Source organism: Ranitomeya variabilis, chromosome 7, assembly GCF_051348905.1.
Source record: "Ranitomeya variabilis isolate aRanVar5 chromosome 7, aRanVar5.hap1, whole genome shotgun sequence".
NCBI classification, from domain to species: domain Eukaryota; kingdom Metazoa; phylum Chordata; class Amphibia; order Anura; family Dendrobatidae; genus Ranitomeya; species Ranitomeya variabilis.
The window spans coordinates 118,014,841-118,034,197 of NC_135238.1; the positions used below are offsets into that span (position 1 = coordinate 118,014,841).

General features: G+C 47.4%; 1 protein-coding gene across 2 annotated transcripts in view; it reads left to right on the plus strand.

Moving 5' to 3' along the window:
• The window catches only part of LOC143786355 (transient receptor potential cation channel subfamily M member 2-like), a 1,952,850-nt gene that overhangs the window by 445,813 nt on the left and 1,487,680 nt on the right, over positions 1 to 19,357 (plus strand). The gene's annotated exons all lie outside the window — the stretch shown is intronic.

Sequence of the window (19,357 nt, forward strand, 5' to 3'; positions counted from 1 at the left end):
TTAAACGTTCCTTCACAAAAACTTGGACAGAAATTAATTGGCCCTTTCAAGATCAAGGGTATTGTGAGCTCTGTGGCCTGCCGGCTGAAGCTGCCTAGGACTATGAAGGTACACCCAGTTTTTCATGTATCTTTACTAAAGCCTGTATCTCCTAATACCTTCCAGGGATGTGTTGTGCCACCTCCGCAGCCTGTGGTGATTGATGGGCAAAAACAATTTGTGGTGGAGGAAATTGTTGATTCCAGGATTCGCAGGAAACGGCTCCAATATCTGATAAGATGGCAGGGATATCCCCCTGAGTTTCTCTCTGCACCTGTTTGAATCACCGTGTGATAATATAGACCTTACCACTTATAAAACTGTGTCCTGTAGTTTTCTTGTTCCACGCAAAGAATCTCCTGAGTTATCCCCTATAATTATTACACAGAGTTTATAGCACAATCTAGGTGTTTTGCACATACAGGGAATGAGGGAATTCCCTTTATAAAATTAGGATCGCACTCTGTCATTGTAGGAGGCACCATGAGAAGGCCCCACCTCCTTGATGTACATCACATTGCATACTGACAGCGGAGTTAAGCCCATTTACTGCCATCTCCATAAAGGGCGGGATTTCCTATCCTCATCCAATACGTACTTGCAACCAAGGTTACCCAGCAGGACTTCCTGACCTTGCCTTCATTACGTCAAGACCGGGGGTGATACACACCTTTGTGTTATGGAAATATCACCTCCTTATGGAATTGAGTATCCTGACGTCATATCCGGGGCGCGGTAAACAAATCCGCCTCCAGGTATACGTCATTAAGCTTATCTGTCACTTTATGATGGATGATATACTGAACAATGTGTACAAAGCAGTACAATATTATCAATTGAAAAGAGCATGTATACAACTTAACCCCGCCCCCGAAAGTGAAGCAGACGGCCTCCAACAAGAGGGAAACTGAGTCTATTTAAACAAGCAAAGCAACTTAGTGGGTATCACGCCTTTTTATATGCAAGGAGAGGACAGCACTCTGTCTTCCCTTAAAGGCATACCCACCACTGTGGGCTCCACTATTTTTCTACCTTATATAGTTTACACTAAGCACTTTGAAGCACTGAGGTACCTTCATGCTAAAAGATAAGCATGAGCAATATGGATCTCTTGATTCATATGTGCTGTTTTCCCCCTCTAACAAGTACACTCTCCAGAAGACATCTCGACACTGAGAAAAATGTGTAGAGATGTTTTCTTTGGGTTTTTTTATTTTGAGGACCATACTTAAGTATTGCCCTTGTCAGGATGGGAGCACCTGCAGATGGCACGAAAGGGAGGAATAGGTTCAAAGAACAGCTCCTGAAGTTCTGGATGAATTCATCCATCATTTTCACGGTTCTAAGTTATAAACTTCTGTGGAGCAACTGAGGGATCAAGGTGCTCATCACACATATAGATAAGTTCCCTGAGAGGTCAAGTTTCCAAAACAGGGTCACTTGTGGGGGATTTCTACTGTTTTAGCACATCAGGGGCTCTCCAAACACAAAATGGCATCCGCCAATGATTCCAGCAAATTTTGCATTCAACAAGTCAAATGGCGCTCCTTCCCTTCTGAACACTGCCATACACTAAAACAGTAGTTATCCTCCACAAATAGGGTGTCTGCGTACACAGCAGAAATTGCACAACAAATTATATGGTGAAATTTCTCCTGTTACCTGTCACGACTCTGTTGTCTGGGATTCCGGAACTAGGGGCTACTTCCCTGTTCCTAACGCTAGGGGCGCACTAGCTTGCCCTGTTCCCCAGATTACTTCTGATGATGAAGATGCTGGGGTCACGTGCCTTGTCTTAGCTCCTGAATCCACCCTCAGTCTGTAGTCTTCCCTCACCTAGGGAAGAAGGGAGTAGTAGTGTATTGCGATACCAGACTAACAAGGTAATACAAACAGGGATAAAGGAAGATACAAATCATACAAATGTACCCCACAAATAACAGAGGAAGACACTGGGGAGTGGAGGATGGGGTAAAACCAAAGTAGGAGAAAAAAAGGAATTAGCATGCTCCCAAAACCTAGCAACAGTATCAAATAAATCCACAAAATACCTTTCCAAACAACAACCACCATCTCCAACCATGCAGCAATGAAGCTAGCTCTGGCAATGAATATTTGCCAGGGCACAGATTACACTGGTCTACAAAAAAAAATAAAAAATTCTGGCATGGACTTTAAGAACAGTTTTAGACTAATTTGAGGGTGCTGAATTCAAATCTTATCTTATAATTTCTCTATCACATCACATTTTTGTGTTATAGGTATATAGCCCATTTTCATGAATTCCATGATAAATATAAGTAGTGTATGAAAAGTGCTGGTTTATACTGTTCACTAAGGTAAATTTAACAATAAATAGAGAAAAAGAAGTGAGGCATAGCCTCAGCCAGCTCACCGACAACCACAGGTGCGCGGAACTTCATCCTGACTTGACGTGCAGCAGATATCCATGCAAAGAAAAGAGGGTAGTTCCAGCTCCTTTAAAATTCGAAGTCTTTATTTCCAAGTTAAAATTCCATCATAACCTTGAGATCCTTGTACATAGTGGACATATATGCAGCGGAAAACAGAGGACAAGCAACGCGTTTCGATCTCTCAAGATCTTTTTCACAGCTTAATTCCATGTGTAACCTCCGAGATTTATATGCTGTTTCTTTTACTGCTACCCAGCTGATTCAATTACATGCCAAAGATTCCCAAGTTTAACCCATTGGATTCCGCATGGGCTTACTCCTACATTAAAACAGCATCTATGTGTATATAAAAAGTAACATTACTACCATTTCCATTTGCAATAATGATACATCAACTCGTTCCTTCTATTTAGACCATTTGGATGTCTTGTTTCAAGATTATATATCCAAAACGCCTCTCTGGTTAAGAGGCGTCTTTTTACATCCCTTCCCCGTGGTGATTTTTTTATATGTTCAATACCTTGTATTCTCATGGTAGATATATCTCCTGCGTGGTGGGTTATAAAATGTTTTGCCACCAGAGACATATTACGATTGTTAACAATAGGTTTTATTGTATCTCTTAAGTGTTCTGAAATACGAGTTTTTAGTTTCCTCGTTGTGCAGCCAATATATGATAAACCGCAAATGCCACAGTCCACTTTATACACAACATTAGTAGTATGGCAATTAATAAAGGGTTTTATATTGTATATTCGTGAGTAGGGTTGAGCGACTTTTACTTTTTTGGGGTCGAGTTGGGTTTTGCGAAACCTGACTTTGTCAAAAGTCGAGTCGAATGAAGTCGGCCGATTATTGCGAAAAGTCGGGGATCGACCGAAACATGAAACCTAATGCAAGTCAATGGGGAAGCATAGTCGGCAGTGAGTGGAGGCCAGGAAAACACCTACAGTGCCCATTTTAATGGCAAAAACATCCATTCTTGTTACTGAAGCTTGTCAATCTTAATTTACTTTATAATAATAGATAGGCATTGAAAACTGGGGGTCATTTGGCTAAAGTTGTGGGGGGTAGGGCTGGCTCAAGATTTTCGTGGGCCCAGGAAACGTGGACTATGTCATGGCGGTGGAACAGTGAGAGGTAATTATGTCAAGTTTGCAAGTGCTGTGATCCTGAGCAAGCAGGGGGGGCCCACTAGTTGGAATTGGCACTGGCACAGGGCCCCTCAAAGTACAGCAGTGTGTTTGCACGGCGGGGGATCCTCCCACCGGCAGCGACACTTTTGCGTACTCTGAGGGGCCCTGTGCCAGTGACGTCGCCAATGAGTATGCCCCCCCACCTGATGAAGGAACCTGCACTTTCATCTGAACCTTCCTCTTTGTCCCTGTGTAAGGTGGTATAGCATGCGGGAAGGGGAACCTTACTTTCAGCAGGGTCAGATTCTGGCTGTGTAGAGTGCAAGGGGAATGTAGTGGTCTGGGTCAATGTACCAGCAGACTCATCTAGCAGAGGCTGGGCAATGGGCAGGATGAGGAGGAAACACAGATATAGGGCCAAAGAATAAAGTAGGCTAAATGCAGTTCAAAATTGGTAACAGGACTAGCCACGCGGCATTGCTTTGTTCAGTGGAGGACAACTGTAATGAGAGGCTGACACAGTTAGTAGGCCCAAGTAATAAAGTGGGCCAAATGAAGTTCAAAATTGGTAACAGGAGTAAACAGGCGGCACTGCTTTGTTCAGTGGAGGAGAACACCAAGGAGCGACAGACACCATTACTAGGCCCCAACCAAAGTAGTAGGGCAACTGCAGTGTGACATTAAAAAATACTTAATGAGAGCCTGAAGGTTGAAGCTCAGACAAGGAAACCTGGAGGAGAACACCAAGGAGCGGCAGACACCATTACTAGGCCCAACCAAAGTAGTAGGGCAACTGCAGTGTGACATTCAAAAATACTTAATGAGAGCCTGAAGGTTGAAGCTCAGACAAGGAAACCTGGAGGAGAACACCAAGGAGGAGGAGAACACCAAGGAGCGGCAGACACCGTTACTAGGCCCCAACCAATGTAGTAGGGCAACTGCAGTGTGACATTAAAAAATACTTAATGAGAGCCTGAAGGTTGAAGCTCAGACAAGGAAACCTGGAGGAGAACACCAAGGAGGAGGAGAACACCAAGGAGCGGCAGACACCGTTACTAGGCCCCAACCAAAGTATTAGGGCAACTGCAGTGTGACATTAAAAAATACTTAATGAGAGCCTGAAGGTTGAAGCTCAGACAAGGAAACCTGGAGGAGAACACCAAGGAGCGGCAGACACCGTTACTAGGCCCCAACCAAAGTAGTAGGCCAACTGCAGTGTGACATTAAAAAATACTTAATGAGAGCCTGAAGGTTGAAGCTCAGACAAGGAAACCTGGAGGAGAACACCAAGGAGCGGAATACACCGTTACTAGGCCCCAACCAAAGTAGTAGGGCAACTGCAGTGTGACATTCAAAGATACTTAATGAGAGCCTGAAGGTTGAAGCTCAGACAAGGAAACCTGGAGGAGAACACCAAGGAGGAGGAGAACACCAAGGAGCGGCAGACACCGTTACTAGGCCCCAACCAAAGTAGTAGGGCAACTGCAGTGTGACATTAAAAAATACTTAATGAGAGCCTGAAGGTTGAAGCTCAGACAAGGAAACCTGGAGGAGAACACCAAGGAGCGGCAGACACCGTTACTAGGCCCCAACCAAAGTGGTAGGGCAACTGCAGTGTGACATTAAAAAATACTTAATGAGAGCCTGAAGGTTGAAGCTCAGACAGGGAAACCTGGAGGAGAACACCAAGGAGCGGCAGACACCGTTACTAGGCCCCAACCAAAGTAATAGGGCAACTGCTGTCTTATATAAACAACTACTTAATGAGAGCCTGAAGGTTGAAGTTCAGCTTTTTCAGTGGAGGCAGCGTGATTGAGTGGCGCCGCAGACAGACAAAGGTAGTATGTGTTAACTAAAAAAGTTGGCTCTATGCATTTTTAAATTAGTTACAGGGGTACACAGGCAGCATTGGTGTGGTCAGTGGAGGACAATTGGAAGGAGGGACCACAGACAGACTTCGTAGGCCTAAAATAATAAAATAGGCTCTATGTGCAGCGCCCCAGAGTCCTGGTCGTTGCAGTACTGATGCTCCGCCGCTAAGGGGAGCTATGGTACGTCTGATGGCACTGAAGGAGTTCATCTGACCAGGTATCACAGACACCAATACACTTCACAGTCTGGCCTCCAGGGGGAGCTAAGGGTTCTATTCATTAGGCCACTCCTCACAATCTGGTAAAACTGGGGGTTAGGCAGGAAGTTAGTTCAGAAAGCTGACTGGGTTGGAACCAGGCAACACCTTGTGGCAGAGGGTGTTGTAGGGAAAGATTCAGAGGGGTCCCTGTCAGGGGTGGGATCCTGACAGAGGCCTAGCAACCAGAGAGAACGTTACGGGACCGCGCCTGCACGATATAGCGGCGGTACCCCAAGAAAGGATAAGAAGCGAGGTTTATTGTGCTGAGTGAGAAACGGGATCAACGCAACAAGGAGAATACCAGTAGGAGTCGTGCTGTAAGACGAGGCAACATCCTATTGAGGCGCATAACCGGTGGCCGGAACGCCGAGGAAGTATAGAGCTCCAAGCCAAACTTCAAACCTACGGCAGGACAGTCAGTTAGAGGCGGGCTGTCTCACCCAATTGACCTAGGAAGACACAGGGGGGTAACAACAGGAGTCGGGTGACGCTAGAGTCCCGGAAGAGCTCCGAGCCTCCCCGTCATACGGGTGCGTCCTAACCATAAGATCTGGGGGACGTGGAAGAACATCAGAATCGAGTTGTGAGGGAACATGAGAAACAGACACAACAGTTGTGGGGTACTATCGCGAGAGCACAGCAGGGGAGGACCACAACACACAAGCGCTAGACAGTAGGCACAGATTTCCACCTGCAAAGGGAACTCTGGAGGTGCCATCGGACCGGCCGGACTTGCGCAGCCTGGTTAACCGTATTCCGGACTGAGGACCCTGAAGCCTTCAGTAAAGAGGTAAAGAGACTGCAACCTGGTGTCCTCGTTATTTACCGCGATCGGCACTTCACCGCACCATAACATCGTCACCATACCTCCACCTTCATTGTACGCCCCTCAGCAGGGTCACGGACCGGGTCTAGCCACCGTGACAACCCCAGAACAGAGACTCAGAGGCCCGGTACCGGGTACCCCTCGGCCCTGCGACAGTGGGGGCGCTACATATGCAGCTTCCATTAGGTGGCAGGGGTACTCAGGCAGCATTGGTGTGGTCAGCGGAGGACAATTGGAAGGAGGGACCGCTGACAGACTTCCTAGGCCTAAAATAATAAAATAGGCTCTATGCAGCTTCCATTAGGTGGCAGGGGTACACAGGCAGCATTGGTGTGGTCAGCGGAGGACAATTGGAAGGAGGGACTGCAGACAGACTTCCTAGGCCTAAAATAATAAAATAGGCTCTATGCAGCTTCCATTAGGTGGCAGGAGTACACAGGCAGCATTGGTGTGGTCAATGGAGGACAATTTGAAGGAGGGACCGCAGACAGACTTCCTAGGCCTAAAATAATAAAATAGGCTCTATGCAGCTTCCATTAGGTGGCAGGGGTACACAGGCAGCATTGGTGTGGTCAGTGGAGGACAATTTGAAGGAGGGACCGCAGACAGACTTCCTAGGCCTAAAATAATAAAATAGGCTCTATGCAGCTTCCATTAGGTGGCAGGGGTACTCAGGCAGCATTGGTGTGGTCAGCGGAGGACAATTGGAAGGAGGGACCGCAGACAGACTTCCTAGGCCTAAAATAATAAAATAGGCTCTATGCAGCTTCCATAAGGTGGCAGGGGTACACAGGCAGCATTGGTGTGGTCAGCGGAGGACAATTGGAAGGAGTGTCTGACACAGTAAGTACTCCGAGTCCCAAAACCTAAATTGATGTTAATGTATCCCCCAAAAAAACAAAACAAAACAAACAAAAAAAAGGGTGGCATACTTAGGTACAGCGGTGTGCTTCTATGCTGACTTTCAGATATTGTAATTGGGCTCAAAGTATTTACTTTAAATGTAGGACAGGGTCCCTGACTATTGTAACTAGCATCATACATGTCAACAAATTGTTATTGTCTGTGCCAGGCATTGAAGGATTTCAGCGCATAGACTAAACAGTGGTGGAGCAGCGACAGATAATTTTGCCAGTGGTAGAGCACTGTTTGACCTTAGGGGGGGGACACTCTCTCCTGGCCGGCGGTACAAGCCCAGGGCCCCTCATGTTACAACGGTGTGTCTGACGTTGGGTGCGCGCCACCACCGCCAGAGACACGTCATTGTACTATGAGGGACCCAGTGCCAGTGCCGTAGACCAAAAGTGGGCACACCCACCTCTTCAGACAAATGGCACTCTGACAGGTGCTTGCGACAAGTGGCGAGACCACGGCCCGTGGGGGGAGTTAGGCCATTTAGGGAGGTGTAAACATGTCATATGCTGGACAAACAGCAGCTGCAAATTAAGAGATTCGAACAGTCAGTAACACCAGTCCCAAAGCAAGACCTTTTTACATGAAAGCTAGGTGTCAGCCGGGAAAGGTGGGGCAAAATAATTTGAAATCCATGAGTGGTTCATTTTAATGAAGGTTAGATCATCAACATTTTGGGTAGCCAGACGAGTCCTTTTTTCGGTCAGGATTGAACCAGCAGCACTGAATACTCTTTCTGATAGCACACTAGCTGCTGGGCAAGCAAGCTCCTGCAATGCATATTCGGCCAATTCAGGCCAGGTGTCTATTTTGGATGTCCAGTAATCAAAGGGGAATGACGGTTGAGGGAGAACATCGGTAATGGAGGAAAAATAGTTAGTAGCCATACTGGACAAATGTTGTCTCCTGTCACTTTGAATGGATGCTGCTGTACCTGTCGTGTCTGCGGTCATTGCGAAATCACTCCACAACCTGGTCAGAAAACCCCTCTGTCCTACGCCACTTCTGATTTGTGCACCTCTAACACCTCTGCCCTGTTGCCCCCTGCATCTCGTGTGAGAACCATCAAAGGCGCTGTGTGCTGGGAATGCCTGAATCAAACGGTCTACAATAGTAGCTTGTTTGGTTGCCAATATCTGTTCGAGGTTCTCATGTGGCATGATATTTTGCAATTTGCCTTTATAGCGAGGATCAAGGAGGCAGGCCCACCAGTAATCGTCATCGGTCATCATTTTTATAATGCGTGGGTCCCTTTTGAGGATACGCAAGGCATAATACGCCATGTGGGCCAATGTTCCAGTTGTCAACTCAGTGCATATGCTGGGTTGAGGAGCACTTTCTGGCAAATCAACGTCACTTGTCTCCCTCAAAAACCCTGAATCCGGCCTTGCACCGCCTGCAGTTTCTATTGCCCCCTGAGAAGCTTCCTCATCCCAAAAATTCTCATCCCCATCATCCTCCTCGTCCTCCTCCTCTTTGCCCGCCACCTCGTCCTGTAGACTTCCCTGAGCAGACAATGGCTGACTGTCATCAAGGCTTCCATCGTCCTCGGCTGCAGACGCCTGTTCCTTTATGTGCGTCAAACTTTGCATCAGCAGACGCATTAGGGGGATGTTCATGCTTATTACGGCGTTGTCTGCACTAACCAGCCGTGTGCATTCCTCAAAACAGTGAAGGAGTTGACACAGGTCTTGGAGCTTCGACCACTGCACAGCTGACAACTCCATGTCTGCCATCCAACTGCCTGCCTGTGTATGTGTATCCTCCCACAAATACTTAACAGCACGCCTCTGTTCGCACAGTCTATGAAGCATGTGCAGTGTGGAGTTCCACCTTGTTGCAACGTCGATGATTAGGCGATGCTGGGGAAGGTTCAAAGACCGCTGATGGTTCTGCATATGTCTGGAGTGTACGGGTGAACGGCGGATGTGAGAGCAAAGTCTGCGCACTTTCAGCAGCAGGTCTGGTAACCCCGGATAACTTTTCAGGAAGCACTGCACCACCAGGTTTAAGGTGTGAGCCAGGCAAGGAATGTGTTTCAGTTGTGAAAGGGCTATGGCAGCCATAAAATTCCTTCCGTTATCACTCACTACCTTGCCTACCTCAAGCTGTACAGTGCCCAGCCATGACTGAGTTTCTTGCTGCAAGAACTCGGACAGAACTTGCGCGGTGTGTCTGTTGTCGCCCAAACACTTCATTGCCAATACAGCCTGCTGACGCTTGCCACTAGCTGTTCCATAATTGGACACCTCATGTGCTACAGTGGCATCTGTGGATGGAGTGGTCTTGTGACTGCGGTCTGTGGACGAGCTCTCGCTTCTGCTGGAGGACGAGGAGGAGGAGGGGTGACGAACGCCTACAGCCAACTGTTTCCTAGACCGTGGGCTAGGCAGAAGTGTCCCAATATTACTGTCCCCTGTGGACCCTGCATCCACCACATTAACCCAGTGTGACGTGATGGAGACGTAACGCCCCTGGATATGCCTACTGGTCCATGCATCTGTTGTCAGGTGCACCTTTCTACTGACAGATTGCCTGAGCGCATGGACAATGCGGTCTTTTACATGCTGGTGGAGGGCTGGGATGGCTTTTCTGGAAAAAAGGTTCGACTGGGTAGCTCGTAGCGTGGTACAGCGTAGTCCATCAGGGCTTTGAAAGCTTCGCTTTCAACTAACCGGTAGGGCATCATCTCTAACGAGATTAGTCTAGCAATGTGGGTGTTCAAACCCTGTGTACGCGGATGCGAGGATGAGTACTTCCTTTTCCTAACAAGAGTCTCATGTAGGGTGAGCTGGACTGGAGAGCTGCATAGGGTGGAACTAGCGGGGGTGCCGGTGGACATGGGTGACTGAGAGAGGGTTGGTGATGGTATTCTTGCTGTTGCCCTACATACAGTTTTTGCTACCACGAACCTAGTGATTCCATGACTGCTTTGGCCTTGCGACGAAACCACCACATTACCTGCAGGTGGTGTGGTAAACGGTGGGCTTACAGTGAGTGAAGGGATGTCGCGTTGCTGACTAGCTTCATTGTGAGAGGGTGCACAAGGTTAAGGGACGTTTGGTAGTTTGTCCAGGCTTGCAAGTGCATGGTGGTTAAATGTCTACGCATGCAACTTGTATTTAGATTTTTAACATTCTGACCTCTGCTGAAGGTCCTTGAGCATTTCTAACAGATGACTTTGCACTGATCATTGGGATCTTGGTTAAAAAAATGCCAGACTGCACTCTTCCTACTAACAGATACTTTTTCAGGCATTGCACACTGAGCTACTTTAACCGGACGGCCACACTGTCCTACAACTGGTTTTGGTTTTGCCACACATTTTTGGCCAGATACGGGCCTGCCAGATGGAACCTGTTGCGATGTTGATGACTGCTGCGGCTCCTCCTCCTCCGCTCCAGAGCTACTGCTGCCTGCACCTTTTTCCCCCAATGGCTGCCAATCGGGGTCAACAACTGGGACATCTATGACCTCCTCTTCTATGTCCTGTGTACCTTCCTCTGGGTCACCATGTAAGCCGGTGCTATAGCGTTCGTGACGGGGCTCCATAGTCTCATCGGGGTCAGATTCTGGATCAGTACACTGCGAGGGCAATGTTCTGATCTGAGTCAAAGGAACAGCATAATAATCTGGCTGTGGCTGTGCATCTGTGCACTCCATGTCCGATTCATCTTGTAATGGGCATGGCCAGTTAACAATTTCCCTTTCTAACCCAGGCACGGTATGTGTAAAGAGCTCCATGGAGTAACCAGTTGTCGCCTGACGCATCCTTCACTGTTGTTCTGGGTGAAGGACACAAGGAAGCGACTTGTTCCTGACCAGGAGCATCCACTGACAACGCACTGCTTTGACATTTGGCACTTTCCGAGGAGGAGACGAAAGAGCTAGAGGCAGAGTCAGCAATGAAAACCAATACTGCTGCTCCGGCTTCAAAAGCGGTTTTCCTACTCCCAGAAAAGGGAGCCTTCAAGGCCTTGTGTAGCCAGACGATGACGCTGGCTCAACAACTCGAGACTTAGGGGCTATATTGCTTTTCCCACGACCACCTGATGCTCCATGACCACCACTACCATCATTACCAGCTGGCAATGAACGCCCACGGCCACGACCTCTTCCACCAGACTTCCTCATTCTTGGAAAAATGTTACCAAACTAACAACCATTATGTGGTCCTGTAAAAGCAGGTACAAGGTGTGCGTGAACTTGCTGTGAATGTAAATCTCCCTTTTTTATGTGTGGGAGAATGCAGGGAAAAATCAGGCCCACTGTATTACACTAGACAGTTTGATTGGCAGAAAGAGGCTGGCAGATATGACACTGACAGGACTGACGCAGATGCACACACTGGCAATAGAAATGTAACTTTTTTGTGTGGGAGAATGCAGGGAAAAATCAGGCCCACTGTATTACACTACACTGTTTGATAGGCAGAAAGAGGCTGGCAGATATGGCACTAACAGGAGTGACACAGATAAAAACACTGGCAATAGAAATGTCCCTCTTTATGTGTGGGAGAATGCAGTGAAAAATCAGGCCCACTGTATTACACTACACTGTTTTATTGGCAGAAAGAGGCTGGCAGATATGGCACTAACAGGAGTGACGCAGATAAAAACACTGGCAATAGAAATGTCCCTCTTTATGTGTGGGAGAATGCAGTGAAAAATCAGGCCCACTGTATTACACTACACTGTTTTATTGGCAGAAAGAGGCTGGCAGATATGGCACTAACAGGAGTGACACAGATAAAAACACTGGCAATAGAAATGTCCCTCTTTATGTGTGGGAGAATGCAGGGAAAAATCAGGCCCACTGTATTACACTACACTGTTTTATTGGCAGAAAGAGGCTGGCAGATATGGCACTAACAGGAGTGACACAGATAAAAACACTGGCAATAGAAATGTCCCTCTTTATGTGTGGGAGAATGCAGGGAAAAATCAGGCCCACTGTATTACACTACAATGTTTGATTGGCAGAAAGAGGCTGGCAGATATGGCACTAACAGGAGTGACGCAGATAAAAACACTGGCAATAGAAATGTCCCTCTTTATGTGTGGGAGAATGCAGGGAAAAATCAGGCCCACTGTATTACAGTAGACAGTTTGATTGGCAGAAAGAGGCTGGCAGATATGGCACTAACATGAGTGACGCAGATAAAAACACTGGCAATAGAAATGTCCCTCTTTATGTGTGGGAGAATGCAGGGGAAAATCAGGCCCACTGTATTACACAACACAGTTTGATTAGCAGAAAGAGGCTGGCAGATATGGCACTAGCCGGACTGACGCAGATGCACACACTGGCAATAGAAATGTCCCTCTTTTTTTATATGGGAGACAAGGGATTGAATCAGGCCCACTATATCACGGTATAGTTCCTGTGGCACAAAATGACTGACAGATACCACAGACAGCACTCGCACAGATGCACAGGTTTGGCAAGATTATTCTCCGTTTATTTTAATTTTTGGGGGGGATATGTGAGACAAGTGATTTAATCAGGCCCACTGTTATACAGTAGGTTTTCTGTGGCAGAAAAACAAAGACAGATGCCACACAGAGGACTGGCACTAATGCAGATTTGCCAATCTTAATCTCCCACTTTTATTTTTTTTTCTGGGAGAATTGTGAAGAAATCAGGCCCACTGTTATACAGTAGGTTTTCTGTGGAAGAAAAAAAAAAAGATGTCACACACAGGACTGGCACTAATGCAGATTTGCCAATCTTAGTCTCCCACTTTTACTTTTTTTCTGGGAGAATTGTGAAGAAATCAGGCCCACTGTTATACGGTAGGTTTTCTGTGGAAGAAAAAACAAAAAAAGATGCCACACACAGGACTGGCACTAATGTAGATTTGCCAATCTTAATCTCCCACTTTTATTTTTTTTTCTGGGAGAATTGTGAAGAAATCAGGCCCACTGTTACACAGTAGGTTTTCTGTGGCAGAAAAAAAAAAGATGCCACACACAGGACTGGCACTAATGCAGATTTGCCAATCTTAATCTCCCACTTTTATTTTTTTTTCTGGGAGAATTGTGAAGAAATCAGGCCCACTGTTATACAGTAGGTTTTCTGTGGAAGAAAAAAAAAAGATGCCACACACAGGACTGGCACTAATGCAGATTTGCCAATCTTAATCTCTCACTTTTACTTTTTTTTCTGGGAGAATTGTGAAGAAATCAGGCCCACTGTTATACAGTAGGTTTTCTGTGGCAGAAAAAAAAAGATTCCACACACAGGACTGGCACTAATGCAGATTTGCCAATCTTAATCTCCCACTTTTATTTTTTTTCCTGGGAGAATTGTGAAGAAATCAGGCCCACTGTTACACAGTAGGTTTTCTGTGGCAGAAAAACAAAGACAGATGCCACACACAGGACTGGCACTGATGCAGATTTGACAATCTTAATCTCCCAATTTTTTTTTTTTTTTGTGGGAGAATTGTGAATAAATCGGGGCCACTGTATTAGAGTATATTTTCTGTGGCAAAAAGTGGCTTGAAGAGATATAAAAAAATAAATAAATAAATTAAAAAAAGGGACTGTACTACAATTACTATCTCCCTACAGTTATCTCTGAAAAGTATGTCAGGCAGCAATAAAAAGGACTGCTGCACACAAAAGTCAAAAGTGTGGACAAACAAACAAGATAGCTGTGCAGAAAGGAAGGAGCAACAGGATTTGTGCTTTGAAAAAAGCAGTTGGTTTGCACAGCGGCGTACACACAGCAACGCAGCTATCAGGGAGCCTTATAACCTACAGAGCTGTTGCACAGAAATCGAGCCTCCACTGTCCCAAAAAGAAAAGGTGGTGTTGGACAGTGGAAATCGCTACAGCACAAGCAGTTTGGGGGTTAATTTACCCTGCATAACGCTATCCCTGCTTCTGACGAAGCGGCAGCAACCTCTCCCTATGCTCAGATCAGCAGCAGTAACATGGCGGTCGGCGGGAACGCCCCTTTATAGCCCCTGTGACGCCGCAGAAAGCAAGCCAATCACTGCCATGCCCTTCTCTAAGATGGTGGGGACCAGGACCTATGTAATCACGCTGCCCACACTCTGCGTGCACCTTCATTGGCTGAGAAATGGCGCTTTAAGCGTCATAGGAAACGCGACTTTGGCGCGAAGATCGTGTACCGCATGGCCGATCCCACGCTGGGATCGGGTCGGGTTTCATGAAACCCGACTTTGCCAAAAGTCAGCGACTTATGAAAATGACCGATCCGTTTTGCTCAACCCTATTCGTGAGTTATCATTTCTAAATGTTTTACTCATAAGTGCGTGTTCACATGTGCTGCACAAAGTCTTACTGCATTTATAAAACCCTTTAGTTTCCAACCATGTTTTTGAGGTGGTTTTGGATGTAAAGAGCCCTGGGGAGACTAGATTTCCTATTGTGGGTGTTCTCCTAGTTACCACATTGATACCCCCATCTAGTAATTCCGAAAGTATACCATCCTCATAGAGGATTGGTAAACATTTGTTAATGATATTTTTTATTTGATTGAATTGTGGGCTATATTGAAGACAAATAAATGGTTTCTTTTTTCTATCATTTTTGAAATTTCTATCATATATTTTAGGTGCTAACATTTTTTTTCTGTTTTTTTTTGCCCACTATACTTTCTGCTCGTTTCAAAGACCATTTGGGATATTTTCTGGCACCTAATTTCTTTTCTAATTCTTTAAATTCTAAGTCCATATCCTCCTTTCTGCTACAATTTCTCTTTAATCTGGTATACTCCCCCACTGGTATAGACCTGATAGTGTGTTTCGGGTGGCTGCTAGTTGCATTCAGAATTGTGTTCCCACTAGTGTTGAGCATTCCGATACCGCAAGTATCGGGTATCGGCCGATACTTGCGGTATCGGAATTCCGATACCTGCGGTATCGGAATTCCGATACCGGGATTCCGATACTTGCCGCGTATCGGATACCGGAATCGGAAGTTCCAAGATTCAAAATGCAGAAATTCAGCCAATGAGAATGATTCCAAGTGTGGGCACATCCTGTTTAGCATGGAGGGCATGAAACTACTGGCAAGGCTGTGATTGGCTGCTGAAATGATGTCATGATGCAGTTTAAAAGTCGCTGGCGCCATTTTGCGATCACTCTGCTGTGAATTCAGTTAGTGACAGGACGCTGTTTGCTGACTGAGGGACAGTTTAGAGATAGCGATTTGCTTCTTTGTGCTTTCCAAAGGCTAATTTAGCAACCGCTGTGTTCACCTACTATTCACCTTGCTTTTGCCTTGTAGCGCTGTTTTCACAGCGATCTGCAAGGTCTGTGTGTGTGTGTGTGTGTGTGAGTGCAGCCCACTCTCTAGTCTGAGTGCAGCCACATAGGCCATCCATAGCTGGTTGTATTCAGTTCAGGGAGGGTGGTTCATTGCCTCATACTGTTCTTTTTTTTTTTTTTTTTCAAGTAGTGTAGTCTGCTGCTAATTTATTCAAAAAATTCCTATTAGTGTCTTTCCACCCGTCTCCAGCTAATTTGTGGAAAAACACTACATAGGATAACGTAGAGGAGGGTTTTTGGGCCTTGCAGCGCCGTTTACGGCTGTCTGCACGGTCTCCGTGTGACTGCAGCTCGCCCTGTAGTCTGTGAGCAGCCATAGCCTGGTTGTCTCCAGCTCAGGGTTGTTCACTGCGTCATACCGCCAAATCAATTTTCATTTTGTATTAAGTAGTGCAGGCTGCTGCACATTTTTTCAAAAAATTCCTATTAGTGTCTTTCCACCCGTCTCCAGCTAATTTGTGGAAAAATACTACATAGGATAACGTAGAGGAGGGTTTTTGGGCCTTGCAGCGCCGTTTACGGCTGTCTGCACGGTCTCCGTGTGACTGCAGCTCGCCCTGTAGTCTGTGAGCAGCCATAGCCTGGTTGTCTCCAGCTCAGGGTTCTTCACTGCGTCATACCGCCAAATCAATTTTCATTTTGTTTTAAGTAGTGCAGGCTGCTGCACATTTTTTCCAAAAAATCCTATTAGTGTCTTTCCACCCGTCTCCAGCTAACTTGTGGAAAAACACTACATAGGATAACGTAGAGGAGGGTTTTTGGGCCTTGCAGCGCCGTTTACGTCTGTCTGCACGGTCTCCGTGTGACTGCAGCTCTATCCGTTGTCAGTTCAGCCCCCAAAAAATAAATAAATAATAAAGTTCACCAAACACACCAGTTACACCACTTTACATTTGTGTAGGCCACATTAGCTCATATTAAAGTCTAGTCCACACTTTAGAAAATTAGTGTTTCTTATACCTGTTAGGAGGAGTTGCTCAGGAATAAGCACACAAAGCCGTTAGTACTTTTCTGCTTATCTTTATCAGTCAACCAAGATGAAGAAGGCAGTGAGTAAGGCACGTGGGCGTGGGCGTGGGCGCGGAGCAGGGAGGGGACGTGGGGATTCTGTGCCTGCTGCGGGCACCGGTGACTCATCAGCACCCACTTTCACCAGGCAACAGTCATTCATGCGCAGCTTTGTGTCAGAGCGCCGTACACCGCTGCTGCGTGAAGAACAAATTGAAGCCGTTGTCGGATGGATGGCAGCTAATGCATCAACTTCAATTAGTGCCACATCCTCTCAGACACAGAGCACTGGAGAGCAGCCATCTGTCTCTTCACCACCTGCCAAATTGCCCAGGCAGACAGAGAGCCCAGGACAGGAGCCGTCTCTACTTCTGTTCTCTGAATCTCTTGGCTTGGAAACAGGGGGCCAGCCAAGCAGCATTGGAGAAATGGAAGAAGAGGCAGGGTGCAGTGATGCCCAACAGCTTTTTCTCTCTTCCTCTGAAGAGGCGGGTGGGCCAGTGGCTCCGGTCACCACATCGCAGGCCGCATCAGCTGATGATGACACTCAGGTGCCACTTACTGGTGCGTGCTCTGCTGCTGAGACTACCCAGGAGGAGCAGTTGGGGGCAGAGGGTAGTGTAGATGATGAGGTCCTTGACCCATCTTGGCGTGAGGGACAGGAAGGTGGTGGGAGCAGCTCTGAGGAAGAGATTCCCCGTACGGCCCAAAGAGGGAGAGGGAGGGGGAAGACTGCGGATCCTGCAGCCTCCGCTTTGGCACCCGTTAGGAGCATGTCTCTTCCAAAAGCCAAAAAGGGCGCTCCCAAGACTTGCAGTGCCTGGTCCTTTTTTGACACAGTTGCAGATGACATTTGCTATGTCAGATGCAAGGTGTGTCATCAAAAAGTCAAAAGAGGTCGAAATGTCAGCAACCTCAATACCTCCAACATGTGGAAACATGTGCGCAACAGGCACCCGGCGGAGTTAGAAAAACACACTGAAGAGCTAGGCCAACCAACAGCGGCAGCTACCACCTCTTCAGCTCGTGTTGCCTCTTCCTCTAGCTCACACGCAGCTGGTTCGGCTTCCTCCCAGGATCGCCGTGGAAGAACCTCTGGCCCTGTTGTCCAGAGACCCGCTGTAATTCCACCCGCAGCACCACTTTCCCAGTCATCCACACACTCCCAGCCCAGTCTACAGCCATCGGTAGTACAGGCATGGGAGAAAAGGCGGCCTTTCTCGTCAAACCACCCACGAGCACAGGCTCTGACTGCAGGCATTGCCAAACTTCTTTCACTGGAAATGCTGTCATTCAGGCTGGTGGAGACTGACAGCTTCCGTGACTTGATGTCATTGGCAGTCCCACAGTACAATGTGCCCAGCCGCTTTTACTTCAGCAGGCAAGCCATCCCTGCCCTGCACAAGCATGTGGAGGGACACATAAAACACGCGCTACTGAACGCCGTCAGTAGCAAGGTCCACCTCACCACCGATGCGTGGACCAGTCAACATGGACAGGGGCGATACCTTTCCCTCACTGCCCATTGGGTTAATGTCGTTGAGCCGGGTACATACCGTGCGAGTGGCGCAGGACGTGTCCTGCCCACTCCAAGGATTGCAGGAATCCATTCTGTACGCATTGACTCCTCCTCTTACACCAGTTCCTCAGAATCATCGCTGCAGGAGCCGTCACAGTACACCTCCACATGGACCCGTGATGAACGTGTACCTGTTACGACCGACATGAGCACAGCCGTGGCCAAACGTCAACAGGCCGTCTTGAAATTAATTTTTTTGGGGAATCGTAGCCACACAGCGCAGGAGCTCTGGAATGCCATCAAGCAGGAGAGCGATGTGTGGTTTGTGCCAGCGAATCTCCAGCCAGGCATGGTAGTGTGTGATAATGGCCGAAATCTGGTGGCAGCTCTGGGCCTCGGCAACCTCACTCACATCCCATGTCTGGCACATGTGCTCAATTTGGTCGTGCAGAGCTTTTTGAGGGACTATCCGGATCTTGATGCACTGCTGCACAAGGTCCGCCTAGAGTGTGCTCACTTGCGGCGTTCCAGCACGGCAAAAGCGCGCATTGCGGCTCTGCAGCGCCGACACCGCCTGCCGGAACATCGCATCATATGTGACCTACCTACCAGGTGGAATTCCACGTTACATATGTTGGAGCGGTTGTGTGAGCAGCAGCAAGCTGTAATGGAGTACCAGCTGCTTCAGGCGCAAAGAAGTTGCAGTCAGCGCCGTACAGACTTCACAACCACAGAGTGGGCCACTATGAATGACGTCTGCCAGGTTTTGCGTCCCTTTGATTATTCCACGCGGATGGCGAGTGCAGATGATGCACTAGTCAGCATGACTGTCCCCCTTATCTGCCTGCTTGAAAAATCACTGCAAGCGCTAAGGGATGATGTTGTGGAAGAGGTGGAGGATGAGGATTCACCATTTCCATCATCTTCTGGATAGTCAGTGCCACGTGGTTCCTCACAAACGCGTAGGCAGGGGACAGTTTGTGAGGAGGATGAGGAGGAGTCAATGGAGGAGGAAGACATCCGTCCAGAGGAGGGAGTTACCGAATTGTCCAGTACTCAGTGTGTACAGC